The sequence below is a fragment of the Chiloscyllium punctatum genome, chromosome 1 (genome assembly GCF_047496795.1).
Source record: "Chiloscyllium punctatum isolate Juve2018m chromosome 1, sChiPun1.3, whole genome shotgun sequence".
NCBI lineage: Eukaryota > Metazoa > Chordata > Chondrichthyes > Orectolobiformes > Hemiscylliidae > Chiloscyllium > Chiloscyllium punctatum.
Window position 1 is genome coordinate 46,260,714 of NC_092739.1, and position 11,866 is coordinate 46,272,579.

Here is an 11,866-nt window from a genome sequence, read left to right on the forward strand (position 1 = left end):
GGACTCCGTAGGAGTTCCCCATGGTAGTGTCCTGGGCTCAACCATCTTCAGCTGCTTCATCAATGATCTTCTCTCCATCATAAGGTCAGAAGTGAGGATATTCACTGATGATTGCACGATGTTCAGTAACATCCATGGCTCCTCAGATACTGAAGCAGTCTATATCCAAGTGTAATGATGGCATTTATTTTGAGAGAACTTGAATACAAAAGCAGAGGTGTAATTCTGAGGCTCTATAATGCTCTGGTCAGACCACATTTGGAGTATTGTGTGCAGTTTTGTGCCCCATGTCTCAGGAAGGATGTACTAACCCTGGAGCATGTTCAGAGGAGGTCCATGAGAATGGTCCCAGGAATTAAAAGCTTTGCATTTGAGGAATGTTTGAATACTCTAGGTTTATCCTTGATGGAATTTAGAAGGATGAAGGGGGATCTAATTGAAACATACTGAATGGCCTGGACAGAGTAGATGTCGGGAAGAGAGAGAGAGACAAGGACCTGAGGGCACAGCCTTAGAATACAGGGAAGACCTTTTAGAACAGAGATAAGGAGAAGCTTCATCATCCAGAGTGGTGAATCTATGAAATTCATTGCCAAGGCTGTGGAGGCCAGGTCATTGAGAATATTTAAGACTGAGATATCAGTATCAAGGGGATCAAGGGCCATGGCGAGAAAGCTGGAGAATGGGGTTGAGGAACTTCTCAACCATGATTGAATGGCGGAGCAGACTCAATGGGCTGAATGGCCTAATTTCTGCTCCTATGTCTTAGGGTCTTATGGTCAAATGCACTAAGTTCTGGACAATATCCAGGCTTGGGTTGACAAGTGGCAAGTGCCACACAAATGTCAGGCTATGATCATCACCAATAAGACAATCTAACCATCCCGTGACACCTGTTCTTGTAACCACTCCATTTACATGGCATGTTGGTTGAGTTTCAGTTCAATGGTAGCTCCCAGAATGTTGGTATTGAGGGGAATTCAGTGATGGTAATGCTACTGAATGCCAAAAGATGTTGGTTAGATTGTCACTTATTAGCAATAGTCATTGGTGTGAATGTTACCTGCCACTTTTCAGCCCAAACTCTGCTGCAGTGAGTAGCCTTACTGGATGAGTGGTAATTGGCCTGATTGTATTTGTCCTGCTCTTTGTGTACGGAGTAGGCCTGGGCAATTTTCTGTATTGTCAGTGTTATAGCTATACTCAAACAGCTTGGTTAAGGGAATAGTAAGTTTGGGAGCACCTGGCTTCAGTACTAATGCTGACTGGCCATTAGCCTCTGTTGCATCAAGTACCTCCACTGTTTCTTGACATCACGTGAAATTAATCGAACTGGCTGAAGACTGTTATCTGTGATGATGGGTACTACTGGAGGAGGCCGAGATGGATCATCATCCACTCAATACTTCTGGCTGAAGGTGGTTGCAAATGTGTCAAACTTAACTTCTGCACAAGATACATAGAAACATAACGTAGGCCATTTGACACCTCAAGCCAGCTTCATCCTTCAATAAGTTCTTGGCTGATCTTCTTCCATCATGAAGGATGGGGATATTTGTGGAGCTTCCTCCTTCAGTGAGTTGTTTAATCAACGACCACTATTCACCACTGTATGGGGTGGGACTGCAGTGTTTAGATTTGATCTGATGATTCTGAGATTGCTTAGCTCTGACTATCGCCTGCTGTTCATGTCATTTGGCATGCAAGTATTCTTGTTGGTAGCTTCACTGGGTTTAGTATGCTTGGTGCTGCTCCTGGTATGCCCTCCTGCACTTTGAACCTGGGTTGATCGCCTAGCTTGATGATAAGGATTGAGTAGGGGATATGCCAGGCCATGATTTAGCAGATTGTGCTGGAGTACAATTCTGCTGCTGTTGATGGCTCACAGTGCTTCATGGATGCCCAGTTTTGAGTTTCTGGAGGATATTCTCAATATTAAGACAGGTCTGTCTTGGACAGTTACATCTGCAGTTTGGTAAAGATAATGTCAAGTATATTTTTCCATCTTGTTGGCTCCCTCACCACCTGCAGACCAAACCTAGCAGCTAGCTTTTAAGACCCAACGAGCTCAATCAGTAGTGCTACTGCCAAGCCATTCTTGAGGGTGGACATTGAAAATCCCCCACCCAGACTACGTTCTGTGTCTTTGATATGCTCAATTCTTCCTCTAAGTGTAATTGAACATGGAGAAGTACTGATTCACCAGCCGAGGAAAGAGGGGTTACATGGTCATCAGCAGGAGGTATCCTTGTCCATGGTCAACCTGAAGCCATGAGACTTCATAATGTCCGGAGTCAATGTTGAGGACTCTCCACTATTTCCCTCTGTTGAATCTGTGGTATCAGTGGGACAGTTAATGGTGGTGTCTTGAACTTTCTCTGTGAGGTATGATTACATGTGTATGATTATGTCAGGTTGTTGCTTTGCTATCAATTTTGGCACGAGCCTCCAGAAGTTTGTGAGGAGGACCTTGCCAGGTTGAAAGGGTTTCTGCCATTGTCAATTCTGATGCCTACATTGATGCCAAGTTGACCATATGGGAGATTTCTCTCCCTGAAGTACATTAGTGAAACAGATGGATTTTTCTACCACATTGACAATCGTTTCATGGTTATCATTAGATTCTTAATTCCAGATACTTTTTGTCATGATGAGATTCAAACCTGCATCCCCAGAATATTAGCTAAGTTTCTGGATTAATAGTTCGGCAATATCTGGGAACTTGATAGGTTTGAAGATCTAGGGAAGCTCTCCAATGCTGTGAGTCCACTTGCATTTTTCCCAAAGCTGTCCTTGATTCTCTTGAGGACAAGACTGATTCCTGGAATGGCAGAACTGATGAATAAAGAGAGACCGGTATGGTTAGGATCATGTTCACTGCTGTTTTGAAAATGAAGGAATCTCTCACAGAAACTCATAAAACACTAACAGGACAAGACAAGATAATAGCAGGTGGGATTTTCTCAATGACTGGGAAGTCCAGAGCCAGAAGTCACAATTTATGGATACAGAGTAGGCCAAAAAGAACTAAGAGGAGGAGAAGTTTCTTCACCCAGAGGGTGGTGACCCTATGGAATACTTTGGCGCAGGAAGTGGTCAATGCCAAAATGTTGAATATTGTTTAAAAAGGAATTAGATATAGTTTTTAGGTCTAAAGGGGTCAAAGGGTATGGGGAGAAAGCCGGAACAGGATACTGAGTTGGATGATCAGCCATGATCATATAGAATGGTGGAGCAATCACAAACGGCTGAATGCGTACTCTTGTTTCTATTTTCAATGCTTCAATGTTTGAGCTGCCAGATGTCTTAAGACCTGGGAAACTCAGCCAGTGAGGGTCAAGTCTGAAAACGTGGTTACATATAAGGGTACCAGTGTTATAATAATGTGTAAAAGGCCATACTTGCCCTGTATCCTTCCTTTGGTTAATTTTGGAACTGAAGTGAAACCTTTACATCTCATTTGGTCCCAACATGCATCTGCCACACATCTTTGTGCTAAAATTACACATATTGACTTGGTTGTTGGTCATGTGGTAGCACTTCGAATTAACAAACAACTCTCCTGAAAGCAGTTATAAACAAAGTAGTAAAACTGAGTTTAATTCTATTCAGGAGAATTAAAAAGATGAACATAAAATGAGAAACAACAAGTTTAATAGTCTATATGGAATTCCTGGTTTTGTTAGATTATATTTCATCTGAATGTCCTATTATATTTTCACAGACAAGGGTCTCTAGTACCATTTTCCAGTCGAGGCTTCTGTTGATATTTACAATCTTATCTGTTCCACCTTTTCAATAATTGTGCCACCAGTGAATGTCAAGCAAGTAGGACCAATTATTCAAGAAACTACAGACATATAACACACAGTCTGGTCATTTATATTGCAATTAAATTAGTGGACTTAATTTCTTGAAAACTTGGAGGCATTTGTTCATTAACTGAAAGATAGAAACACAATGTTTACAGTCTTGCAGCTGTTACATGTAGCAACTAAAGTACAATGAATATAATGGTGATCTAATGGAAGGATTCAGGGATCATTTTAATTAATAACAATATAACTCAAATGACTAGTGAATTTATTTTAAAAATCCATTTTCTTTTTCCAAGTGTTTTACTTTATTTGGACTTCTTATATACTAACAAAATTCATCATATTGGAGGGCTGGTGGTATGTTTTATATTGATCTGTACTGAAGAATTAATTGTCAAAATGAATAATTTATTAATGGTGGAGCAATATCCTCTATGCCTCTGGAATAAACAATGATTAGGACAGTATCACAGTTTGGTCACCATTTCTGAGTATATTTATTTTCTGTGATATCAGGAGTTTGCAGTTATTTCACTTTCTGGTCTGTATGTCTTACTCTTACCTTTACACTCTTCTGATGCCCACTTTAGCCTCTGACATCAACATTACACTAATTTTATGCAAATTCCTTTGGCAAAGGAATCATCCTTTAAGTAGGATGGTGTATGAATTATAAGCATTTACAAATGAATTAGGGACATGTATTTGTGGGTGATTATAAGTTTATGCATTTGTACGTTATCATATAACACAAAAAAAACTGAGTTTTTTTAAAATTGGAGGTACAATGACAACCAGTAAATGAAAGAAATAATTTGCAGAAAGGGCAAAAAAGACCCTTTTTCTCTATGAAGATGGGCAGCAATCAGGATTAAATAGGGCAACAGAGGATTCACCCATATGAAAAATAAGACAGGCTGGGGGAAGATTGGGAAATGGAAGAGAAAACATTTTCAAAGGAAAGATTTTTTCCTGTCCTTGCAAATACATTGTCTTAGTTACTTGCTGAGGACAAACGATGGCCGAGTGATATGCTCACCACATTATTAATCCAGCAATCCCGTGGGCAAGGGTTCAAATCCCACCAGCACAAACAGTGGAGTTTTAATTCAATAAAAGTCAGGTGTTAAGAGACTTAATGGTGGTAGTTGAAAGGACATCTGAGGCCCTCTTGTGGTGCAGTGGCAATGTCACTACCCTTGGACTAGGAGGCCCAGACTCAAGACCCACCAGCTCTAGAGATGTGTAATAACAGCTTTGAATGTGTTGATTTGAAAAATATGTTAAATACCAAAAAAATGAAAATCCATCTGGTTCACTAATATTCTTTCAGGAAGGAATCTCATCAACATGTGACTCCAGTGCATAAGTAATTGGTTCTTAATTGTCCTCTGGGCAGTATTTAATAAATCTTGACCTAGCATAATGCAGGACAAATGTAATCAAATACTCTCTGGGCAATCTTTCAGGATGGAGCATCTGCATTTTGTGATGTAGTGTATTATTTCTAAAATCATATGCTCTCAAAAATGATCGTCAGTAATGCCTTAAGGAAATGATCAGACTCATAGACTCAGACCATATTTCTACAAATATTATTATTTTCTTTGAACACAAACCTTGCTAATGACTGTACAGTTGTGATCCTGCAGATCAGATGTTTTGGACCTGGTAAAGTAGAAATATTATTAAAAGGGATAAAAGGTTAGACTAAGCCAATCAGCCTAACCTTTCTAAAGGAAAAAATATTCAAAAATATTTCTGAGGGTCAGTAGAAATTGTCATGAAAATATACATTCCTTAAGCTGTGGTAGTCAGCATGGATTTATTAAGAGAAAGTCATTGAAGGTGACAAGAAGGGACAATGAGTGTAATGTGTAGGATGTAGTCTCAATGGGTTGTAGAAAGGCTTTTAATGAGGTCCTGTATGACAGACAGGTCAGAAATGAAAAGCTCATGCAAGCCTATGACATTTTTAATGCATCCAAAAATGGTTCAGTACCAGGAAGAATTGGGTAATGGTTGATGAGTGATTTTGTGGCTTGATCTGTTTTCAATGAATTCACTGTTATGTTTCCTGTATTTTCTTTCAAAATGTGGGTGGTTTCTTTAAGTGCATGGCACCACATTTCTGGGGGACTGCCGCATATGAAAAGTAGTTTGAAGAGACTAAGTTATGTGGGGACATCCGTGTAGCTATGTATTTGCATAAATTACAGGGAACAGTCTTGAGGTACTTTACCCTATCTGTAAATGTAAAGGATTTGGTTAATAAGTTTGCTGATGAAATTAAAGTCCATCCTGTGATTGTTTGTGTGAAAGGATAGTCTGCAAGAATGTATGATGAATTAATGAAAATAGTTGATAAATATCAAATAGAATTAAAAACAAAGAAGTGTCAGGTGAAGAATTTGAGGAAGGAAAACAAGGAAAGACAATAGACAATACAGTGACATATAATAGTACTGTTAAGATAGTAGTGCAGAGGAACAGTGGCACACTAGAATGTATATCTACAGATCCCTGCAGTTGGTAGAGTGTTTAGATAAGGTAGGTAAGAAGGTATAGGGGATAATTCCCTGTATTTGCTGAAACAAATATAAGAGCAGGGAGGTTACACTTGAAACAAGTGAGGTAAAGCCAGAGTACTATGTTCAGTTCTGGTCATTACATTACCTGAAGGTTGTGATCACACCAGCAAGGGTATTAAGGAGACTGATAGGAATGCTAGAGTGGACAATGTCATGCATGCAGAAAGCTTCCCTTTCATGGGATTATTTGCTTTCTTTGGAACATGGAAAGCTGGGAAAGACATGTACTTTGGAATGAATAAAATTACAAGGGGTCCAGATAAATCCTATAGTTTAAATCAATTTCTTTGATTAGAAACCAATAACTATAGTGGATAGATTTGAAGTAATTGTTAGAAAAATTACAAGGGTTTTGACAAGAATATTTTAGAAAAGTAGTGTTTTAGGTCCTGAAACACCTGAAATAACAGTAGAGATCAAAACTCTCAACTCATGTAAAAAGTGTTGGAATATGCACTGAAATTGTTTTAACTTTCAGATCTGTTATCTGAAATAAAAATTTGAACATCATTGACTGGATATATATCTACGTTTTGGACTTTTTCAAAAGGACCGTTTGCAAAGAAAGGATATTGGCTCCAAAAGGGGAAATAGTTGCCTTTGCACAGGACAGAACTTTTTTGAATTGAGTCAGAGTCCACAATGTTCATGATCTAGCTATGAGAGAGGTAACTTGCTTTAACCAACTTTGCCCTCTCTCTTTTTTCTCTGACACCTCTCTGACCAAAGGGCATTGGCTGAAAATTCATTGAAAGTGGGAGATTCTTATCAGAGAATTCAGAATGTACCACCAGTTAAAAAGAAAACCCAGCCAACCATCACTGATCCAGGAATAATCCAAGTGCCAACAGCTTGTGTGGAAAGCAACTTCAGCTGTATTTGGGACAATCTGTGAATAATCCTTCTTTTTAATTTAACTGCTACTTGGCCAAATACTTCTACAATAACACTCTGCAGACCATTATATTTGTTTCCAGACTGGAAGCTTTTGCAGATGTGTGTTTAGATTAGATTAGATTCCATACAGTGTGGAAACAGGCCCTTTGGCCCAACAAGTCCACACCGACCCTCCAAAGAGTAACTCACCCAGCCCCATTTCCCACTGACTAATGCACCTAATGCTATGGGCAATTTAGCTTGGCCAATTCATCTGATCTGCACGCCTTTGGACTGTGGGAGAAAACCAGAGCACCCGGAGGAAACCCACACAGACGCAGGGAGAATGTGCAAACTCTACATAGACTTGTTTGCATCCATGTGTGAACAAGAGTAACTGTATATGTTTGCACTGCTTAAAACTTTATTTTCACATTTTTGCTTGAGTAAATTTTGTACGTTATATACTGGTTCTTTGTTTGTACTTAAGGAATCTGACTGACATATTTTTGATAGTGAGCAATACATAGTCTGATATAATTGGCAATATCACTTCAATTTTCAAAGTTAATTTTGAATTAATTTTTATAACCAATGGAGGACTGAGACAAGGAAAGGAATCAGTTCACCTCTGTTAATTTGGTTGTAACAAGGGTTAAGGGCTAGAGCTGGGCAGTAGAAAAGATTGGATAGGTCTTTTTCAGCTACCACATGCATGAAGGTGTGGATGGACTTACCTTTATTAGTCAGTGCACTGAGTATAGGAATTGGGAGGTAATTTTGCAGCTGTTGCGTCTGTACAGAATATTGGTCAGGTCACTTTTGGAATACTGCATGCAATTCTCGTCTCTCTGCTGTAGGAAAGTTGTTGTGAAACTTGAAAGAGTACAGAAAAGATTATCAAGGATGTTGCTAGGATTAGAGGGCTTGATCTATAGGGCCAGGCTGAATAGGATGGGGCTATTTTCCCTGGAGTGTTGGAGGCTGAGGGGTGGTCTTAACGAGATTTATAAAATCATGCAGGGCATGGGTAGGGTGAATAGGAAGGGTAGTTGAGTCCAAAACTAGAGGCCATAGGTTTAAGGTGAGAGGGGAAAGATTTAAAAGGGACCTAAGGGACAACGTTATCATGCAGAAGGTTGTGTGTGTAATGAGCTGCCCGAGTAGGTGGTGGAGACTGGTACAATGATAACATTCAAAAGGCCAAATGAACATTAATTTAGGATACTTCGTCAGCATGGACAATTTGGACCGAAGGGTCCATTTCAGTACTGTAAACCTCCGTGGCACTATGACGCCGATGCTGCAAATTATCCATGTTTCAATGAACAGGAAATAACATTCAGTGCTTGCAAAAGAGATGTTATTAAATGAAACCAATCTTACTTACTCCTTCATCATCAGTTTTCAAAACATTAAGGTCTTTCAGTAACTCTCACAATAGAAACAAATGTATGACGAAAACAGTCAGTTTCAGATATTACTGTTTGATCAAGCTTCTCAACTTACACTGTTAGTTCAAATTTCCCTTGCTGGTATTATTGCTGTCTATTGTTATGAATTGTGGGAGCCATGGGTATATTTTGAAATGACTTTTCACTTTTACATGTAAATTAAAAAAAATATATCTAATGCACTTGCCCCTGTAGGTTTCTAGTGTAGCTCTAAGTCTCTCTTCCTATTATATATCTCTCTCAGTCACATCTCTCTTGGCCTGCCATTGCATGCCATTTCTTTTTCTTTAAATTGGCAGAGAGTCAGTGAATGATACTATAAGGCAAATCTAGCCTAGTTTCCCATTCAGTATTAAATCAATCTGTTCACTATTGTAAGAATTCAGTCTCAGAGCACAGAAAGCAAAAATAATCCTCTCTCCCAGTAGCAGTGCCTGACTTGTTTCATCATGAGATGAATTGTTTCAGGGTATGTTCGGAGCCGCAAAAGTTGTGGAGAAGGGTCATTTGATACACATGTGGATCTGAAAAAATGAGCTACAATGAGCAGGAGCAGTGAATTCAGATACATAACACTATTGTGGATCAGCTTTCCTAATAAATTACATTTTCTGTTCAAACTTTGCTTTCTATTACTCACCCCCTAAAGCACAGTATGGAACACTTCAATGGTGCTATGACAAAACTAACAGGAACAAGTATTTAATCTGTTGAGGTTGTTTCAAAGTAAAATACATCTTATAATTCATCAAAAAAATCCCTCTGCAAAAAATGTTTTAATGTTCTGGCTGTCTCTTTCCAACTAAAGGACAAATGAAACAGTTAATGGCTAAACAAAAGGGACAGCTTGGGATAGAAAGGTTGGCACAGAAGTAGAGAAAAACAATTTAATGTAACTCTGAAATTCAACAGCGAAGTTCATCTTTCAGTCTCCACTGTCATGTCTTAAACAATATTTATCTTTAGGGGGACACTAAAACTAATTTAGATTTTGCATAATAGCACAAGAAATAACTCACATTTTGTTTGGAGCCTGGGCATACCACAGTGCAGCAAATTAAAATACTCTAAAGGTGTGATCATTATTGACAGCCATACATAAACTGAACAAAGTCCCACAGAAAAGATAATGACCATGCAACATGTTTTACTGATTGTAGTTGAGGGATAAAAATAGTCCCATTACTCCTTTGTACCAGGATTGTTTATGACTAACTGAGAGGACAAATTGGACCAAAGTTTAATGTCTCATCTGAAAGACTGCATATTGAATAATGCAGAACTTCCTCAGTGTTATGCTGGAATATCAGCTTTATTTGTAAGCTCAAGTCTCAGGAGAAGAACTTAAAGCCACAAATGTGCTAAGAACTGAGACACAACCAATTTTGACTTTGAAAAATGAGACTTGACCCTGGCTGTTGTCATCGTGTATCAGCCTATCTCAGATATATATCTCCAGGATTAATTCCACACAGGCAGGGCCTGTTTTATATGGCCTTGACTAATGATTGTCTGTGCTTGCTTTCAAACATGTGCACAGCTTTGGTGCTACTTTTGCATATACTGAGATTGTCAGGACCTTCAAAGTCTTTAATTAAATTGTATTTAGTTTACAAACTCAAATGGATTCACAAAATACTTTATAAAATGGTGTTGGTGCATTACTGAAGTCGTGTTCACAGCTGTGAGTTCAACTGACCCAAAAGATTTCATGTTAGTTCCCAATGGAAGGGAATGGTGCCTTACTTCTGGAATCATACATCTTATAAGTAACCAAATTATAGAGAAACAGAAATGTCAGTGCAATCATTCAAAAACAGCAACATACTTTCCAGTTTATTTGATTACTGCATATCAGAATTAATTGACTTATATTCCATAATTTCCAAATCAAAGTGGCCCTTACCTTCTGATCTGTAACCTCTAAGTGTACATCACAGGTGCAGCAGTGGCAATGGTTGGGGTTTGGTAGCTCAGTTGGCAGGAGGCCTAGTTTACAAAGCAGAATAATGCTAACAATGTTGGTTCAATTCTTATACAGTTACCATGAAGGTCTCACGTTCTCAACCTTGCCTGAGGTTAAATGTGCCACCAGTTGTCTTCCTCTAAAGTGACTATGCTAAAGTTGCTTTAAAAAAAACTTTATCATGATAACGTCACTGAACTAATTATGCAGAAACCCATAATGGCAGATGGTGGAAACTTGAATGCAGTAAAAATGTGGAGCAAACCTCATGGTGACGGCATAACCATTGTTAATTGTAAAAACCCATCTAGTTCACTAATACCCTTGAGGGAAGGAGTTCTATCATTCTTACCTGGCCTTGAGTACAACTGACTCCAGATTGACAGTAAGTTGCCCTTTGTAATAAATACTGGTTTAGCCAAGAATGAATGAGAAAAGCAAACAACAAAACTTAACGCTGTTACAGCCAAACTGGTCAAACCTGAACACTATTTCATTATTGATGGATTACTTACGTTGCTAAAATTGTGAATATCATCTTCTGCGCCTGATGAATGTTAAAAAGCTTTTTCACGATACCTTAAAAGCAGAAAGGTGCAAACGTCACATGATATTTATTTTAAATGGACGTTACCTAGTTGCTAACTGTATAGCTAACCAAAACAAATTGGGATTTATTGGTACAGGAATCGTGTTTTTTAAAAAAATCCATAACCTGAACATCTCCGCTGAGCTGGCTAAGAACACCGCCACTCATTCAGACAGCCAACTGTACAGCTATCGAGCGAGCTTTCTTTCCCAGAGTTCACATGACCAGTTGGAAAATTATCAACAATTTAAAAGATGCTTGACTTGTATAACTTGTACAGGCCGTGAACACCAGACATTACAATCAGGCGGTTAAACATTAATTAACTTTAGTCGACAGCTGACTTTACCTTCAGTATCTAAATGTCTTTTCTGAAGCTGTTTATTTTCAATCTCCCACGGACAAAAGGTCGCTTACAAAATTTGATTGTGCTATTTGGATTAAAACAAGGGAAACGACAAATCATTTCTAGAGATCGTGCAAGGAAACTTGCATTTATATAGCTTCTTTAAGGCAGTGAAATCTCAATGCTCTTAAACAGGATATGAATGAATCTTTAACCATTCACAACT

General features: G+C 38.6%; 1 long non-coding RNA gene across 2 annotated transcripts in view; it reads right to left on the bottom strand.

Moving 5' to 3' along the window:
• LOC140460727 (uncharacterized) overlaps positions 1-11,466 on the bottom strand; it is a 51,821-nt gene extending 40,355 nt beyond the window's left edge. Inside the window, exons 1-3 of one of the 2 annotated variants that reach the window (XR_011954324.1) lie at positions 11,421-11,466; positions 11,221-11,284; positions 10,200-10,728 (exon numbers count right to left, since the gene is read on the bottom strand). This is a non-coding gene — a long non-coding RNA (uncharacterized lncRNA). Of the gene's footprint in view, positions 1-10,199; positions 10,729-11,220; positions 11,329-11,420 lie in introns of those variants that run through there. The other variant, XR_011954325.1, reaches the window with a different exon arrangement.
• Between the last annotated feature and the right edge of the window lie 400 nt (positions 11,467-11,866).